Source organism: Equus quagga, chromosome 17 (assembly GCF_021613505.1).
Source record: "Equus quagga isolate Etosha38 chromosome 17, UCLA_HA_Equagga_1.0, whole genome shotgun sequence".
NCBI classification, from domain to species: domain Eukaryota; kingdom Metazoa; phylum Chordata; class Mammalia; order Perissodactyla; family Equidae; genus Equus; species Equus quagga.
In genome coordinates this window covers 37,340,816-37,346,509 of record NC_060283.1, presented here as the reverse complement: position 1 = coordinate 37,346,509, position 5,694 = coordinate 37,340,816, and positions in this window count along the sequence as shown.

Sequence of the window (5,694 nt, the reverse complement as noted above, 5' to 3'; positions counted from 1 at the left end):
TGAATCAGCCTGTCATATTACAGTCTACACAAATGTCAAATAAAAATCTCAGAGCTCTTCAACCAGCCATGCAAGTAATCTCGAGAAATCCATTCAGGCAAATGGATAAAGCACACTGAAATCCAGAGACACACCAGGTTTCATATATTTTCTAAAACACTTCTTAGAGATAATTTAGGTGGAATAGCTATGTAGCTATGTGTAAGGGCAGCTGTGCAGGTTTGGGGATGAGGAGCATTTCGATGTTTAAAGCTATGGCTGTAAAGTTTTTCTTACGGAGGACACAACGCATGCTGCTGTGCTTTAGAAGAACATATATGTCAATGGCTAGTTGCTAGCAGAAGTGCCCTTAATTCACACTTTTAATTAAACATTACCAGAATTTTTCATCCAACTCTAACTCAGCCACTGAATGTTTGTGTGTGTAAACCCTGTGTTCGTGTGTGTGTGTGTCTTCATGGCTGTCTTCATCCATACCTATTCTCCCTTACTCTCTGTTCACAATCTCAGAGTTGGATTCAGAAATTGAACCCTAGAAACAATGCCTCTTCTACAGAGCGTCCCCTGGAATGTAAGCTCATTAAGGAAGGTGTCATCTTTTTTATCTTTGCATTCCCAGAATGTAGCATCCTGCCTCGGATATAGTAGGTGGTCAAAAGAAGATTTGTTGAACAAATAAAAGAGAGAATGAATGAATGCATGAATGAATAGGATGATCATCAGGCCTTTCCTTGATACCTCTAATGACAGGAGAAATTCACTATTTTGAGAGACAGCTTGCTCTCCTAGTTAGGTTTTCACTCACAGATTAAAGTCCCTGGAAGGACTATCCTATCAAAAATGGCCAGGATTCGGGGCCAGCCTGGTGGCATAGTGGGTAAGCTCGTGTGTCCCACTTCAGCGGCCTGGGATTCGTGGGTTCAGATCCCAGGACTGGACCTACATATCGCTCGTCAAGTCACGCTGTGGTGGCTTCCCACATACAAAATAGAGGAGTATTGGCACAAATGTTGGCTCAGAGACAATCTTCCTCACACATACACACATAAAAATGGCCAGAATTCTTGGCTGTATTTACATAAGGTGAATCTGAAGTAACCTCTTGGTGAATACCACTATGTCTCACGTTAGTCAGAAAAACTAATTTTCATTTCGATTAAGCTAACCATTATTGAAATACCTACTGTGTGCCTGGCAAGATGAAAGGGGAGACTTTAATGCTGGAGAGATCTTTGTTCATTCATTAACTTACTGAATATTTATTGCTCCTACAATGACCAAGCACTGTGCAGAAGAGAAATGGTCTTTGTCTTCATGGAAATTGCAATTTAATGGGGAAGCTATTCATTTAACTTGCATTTATTGGGCACCTTCTCTGTGTCAGGCACTTCTTATAGGTGCTGGGAATAGACTAGGGAATAAATCAGACCAAAATCGTGCTGTCACGATGTTTATATTCTAGTGGGGCACACAGACTACACCTAAGATAAACAAGGAACGTATGTATTGCATTAGATAGAGATAAATGCTAAGAAAAAAAAATAAAGCAAGTGCATTAGTTTCCTACTGTTGTCGTAACAAAATGATGCAAATGTAGTGGTGTGAACAACATACGTTTATTATCTTATAGCTCTGGAGGTCACAAGTCCGACATAGGTCAATAAGGCTGTGCTCCTTCTGGAACTTCTTGGAGAGAAACCATTTTCTTGCTTTTTCCAACTTCTAGAGGCCACCTACGTTCTGTGGCTCATGGCCCCCCCTTCCTCCATCTTCAAAGCCAGCAGTGTAGCATCTTCCAACCTCTCTCTCTGTCTGACCTCTGCATCTGTCCTCTCACCTCCTTCTCTGACTCTGACCCTGCTGCCTCCCTCTTACAAGGACTCTTGTGGTTGCATTGGACCTACCCAGACAACGCAGGATCATCTTCTCCTCTCAACATCCTTCATAATCACCTCTGCAAAGCTCCTTTGCCATGTAAGGTAAATATTTATAGGTTTCAGGATTAGGATGTGGGCATCTTTGGGGGCCATTATTCTTCCTGCCACAGCAAGGAAGCGAGCCATGAAGCGCTGGTAAAGAGGGATGCCATTTTAGATGGGATGTCAGAGAAGACCTCCTTCTCTGGAAATAACATGGAGTAAATATGTGAAGGGAGTGATGGAACTGGTGAAGTTTCTGGGGGGAGAACATTCTTGACAGAGGAAAGGCCAAGTGTAAAAACCTGAGGGGGAGTGTGCCTGGTATATGGAAGGAACAACACGGGGGCCAGACAGTGTGGCGAGAGAGGGGAGAACAGGCCAGAATAGAGATGTTGAGGCAGGAGAGCGGCCAGGGAGCTGTGGGGACAATCCCTCATCGGTCTCTTGCACTTCTGCACATCTGCGGGCAGAGGCATGCACTGCCTTTGTTCTGAACCATCTTTTCAAGAACCCTTGTAGAGCAAACAGCCTTGGGAGATAGAGATGCTGTCTTCTGTCACAGTAAAGGGCAGACATGTCCATGATAACAAAGATTGTGTCTCCCTTTTGAGAGAAAGGCAGATGTGCTTACTGCCCATATGAAAGATTGGGGTTCTTTAAGCTTAGGGCTTCTCTCCTAAAGGGGAACTCACTATGTGTGCATCTGGCCTTCTTGGTCCTGTGGGAACTGGGGCTCAGTGAACCAGCCCATGAAAATGCCGATACTCTAGCGGCTGCTATTGCTATGAATAATCGAAGTCCATTGTTTCTGACCCAGGAGTCTTGTGTCTTCTGTCAGCATCCACGAAATTGCAGCAGACTAACTTGTTAGCTTACAAGCAGGGGGAAGCTCAGAGGCTGCACAGGTCTTGATAGCAGCTAGTGCCTACAGGGCTTCAGAGGCCAGAGTAAGCAGTTGGATTTTACTCTGAGTGGATGGGAGTCATGGGAGGGTTTTGAGCAGAGCCGTGACATGATCTAACTTAGGTTTTGTTTCTTTTTTTTTTTTTTTGAGGAAGATTAGCCCTGAGCTAACATGTGCTGTCTATCCTCCTCTGTTTGCTGAGGAAGACTGGCCCTGAGCTAACATCAGTGCCCACATTCCTCTACTTTATATGTGGGATGCCTGCCACAGCATGGCTTGACAAGCTGTGCATAAGTCTGCAGCCAGGATCCAAACTGGCTAACCCTGGGGCGCCAAAGCTGACTGTGTGAACGTAACTGCTGCTCCACCAGGCTGGCCCTGCTAACTCAGGTTTTGCAAGGTTCACTGGAGCTGCACTATTGTGAATAGACTGTAAGGGCACATGGTAAGAAACAGAAAGATCAATTGCTAGATCAATTACCTAGCAATAACCCAGAGGCAAGAGGCCAGCCTCGTGGTGTAGCAGTTAAGTTCACGTGCTCCACTTATTTGGCCCAGGGTTTGTGGGCCTGGATCCTGGACATGGACCTACACACCGCTCATCAAGCCATGCTGTGGTGGCATCCCACATTCAAAATAGAGGACGATTGGCACAGATGTTAGCTCAGGGCCAATCTTCCTCACAAAAAAAAAAAAAAAAACCACACACATACACACAAAAACCAGAGCAAGATGATCAGGACTTGAGCAGGGTGGAGGCAGTGGGGTGGTGTGATGTGGTAGGATTCTGGATCTTTTGGAGGTTGAGCTGGCACTATTTGGGGTGTGAGAAAAAGAGAGTCAACAAGGATGGCACCAAGTTGTCAGCCTGAGCAAAGAGAGTCCTGAAGTGGCCCATAACTAGGATGGAGAAGATTTCAGGAAGAGCAGGAGGAGGGGACAGCAAGAGTTCATCTTGAGACATGTTGAATTAAATTGCCAGTGGGCATCCAAGAGATGTCAAGGAGGCAGATGGATATGAATTTATTTTTCAGGGGTGAGGTCTTAGCTGGAGATGGGAATTTGAGGTTCATTAACTTTTATATGATATTCAAAGCCAAAACACAGAGAGGGGCTGGCCACTGGTATAGTGGTTAAGTTTGCACGTTCTGCTTCAGTGCCCCGGTGTTCACTGGTTCGGATCCCAGGTGTGCACCTATGAACCGCTTGTCAAGCCATGCTGTGTCAGGCATCCCACATATAAAGTAGAGGAAGATGGGCACGGATGCTAGCTCAGGGCCAACCTCCCTCAGCAAAAAAAGAGGAGGATTGGTGGCAGATGTTAGCTCACAGCTAATCTTCCTCAAAAAAAAAAAAAAAGAAAGAAAAGAAAAGCCAAAGACAGACAGAGATCGCTGCATACGGAAAAGAGAAGACGCCCAAGGATGAGCCCCCAGGGCCTTCCATATTTAAGAGGATATAGAAATAAGAACGAATTGCAAAAGGGACTGAGCAGCCAGGAGGGTAGTAGGAAAACGTGGTGAGCACATTATCCCAGCCAGGAGAAGAGAGGTTTCAAGGAGGGAGAGTGAGCGATGAGTGCTGACAGTTTAAGTAAAATGAGGCCACACGCTGGCATCCCAGGTATTACAATCTCATGTACATGTACAGCCAGAGGCATTTCCTGGATGGAGAACGAACTCTGCATAAGTGTGTCAGGGGCCCTGCTGGGACTGAGGGACGGGAAGGAGGGCGTGAGTGAAGGCCTAGAATGCTGAAGATGGTTGGCAGATTTGTCTGGGCAATTGTGGGTCCGGAGGGTGTAACCCAACGAGGCTGGATACCAGGATGCGCGAGCCACACGCAGGCTGCATGGGAACCAGGTCAAGGCTCCGCTGGCTTTGATCAGGGATGCTAGGGTAGCGGACTTTTGTTTCCAAAAAACCACTCGCATGGGTCGGGGCAGGGACTCGGCCGGTGAGCACAAACCAGGCCCTGTGGGGCCCCCGATGGGCCCTGGTGCTCCGCGCATCTGCAACAATCCCATTTGCCTCAAACCTGCGGGACGAGCCCTCTGCGCTCTGGACCGCTGCTGCAGTGCGGTCCAGCTCCGCGGGGTCCCCAGGGCTGAGATCACGTGGGGACTGGGGTAGGGGGTGGACGCGCAAGGGGCTGGGGACCCACGCGGAGCAGGCGGCGGCGCTCAGGAAGCTGCAGCTTGAGATCCCTATCTCAATTTTTTTTTTTTTTTTTAAAGGGAAAGGATGCCTCGGAAGCCTCCGTGGTATTTCATCGCGCCTTGCATAGCCACCGTGCAAACTTCGGTTCACCCGCGGAGTGTGCCACCCACGCCCCCACGGCCACGGAGGCTCTTTGCCTTTGGGAAGAAATTTCGTCTAGTAAAACGAGGCACTCACGTCACTTTAGGAAAAGGAGGCAGAAAGTTAAAAAATGGGACGGGGGAGCCAACAAAGTGCGGTCTGGGGATGCTGGCGAGTCGCAGAGGCTGCTGGAGCCAGCAGCTCGGAAATAAACAAAAACGCGCACCGCCTCCCGGGTCCCAGGGCGCGGGGCAGCGCAGGGGCCGGCGGACAGGGCCGGGGCGGGAGCCGGGCCGCGCCGGAGGTCGGAGGCGGGATGGCCCGGCGTCCTCGTCCCCCGGGCCCCGGCCGCGCGCCTGGCACCCAGCGCCGCGCGCTCCTCCTCCCGCGGTCCCGGCGGGGCGCGGACGCGGCGCGGACTACAAGTCCCAGGAAGCCCAGAGGCAGGCGCGGGGCGGAGCCTGGCGCAATTCCCCGGGATCCGGCGCGCTGGGAAGCGCCGCGGAGGACGCAGCGGCGGCCGGAGGGCGGCGAGTGCGCGGGCGGGCGGGGCGCGGGCGGAGGCGGGGCC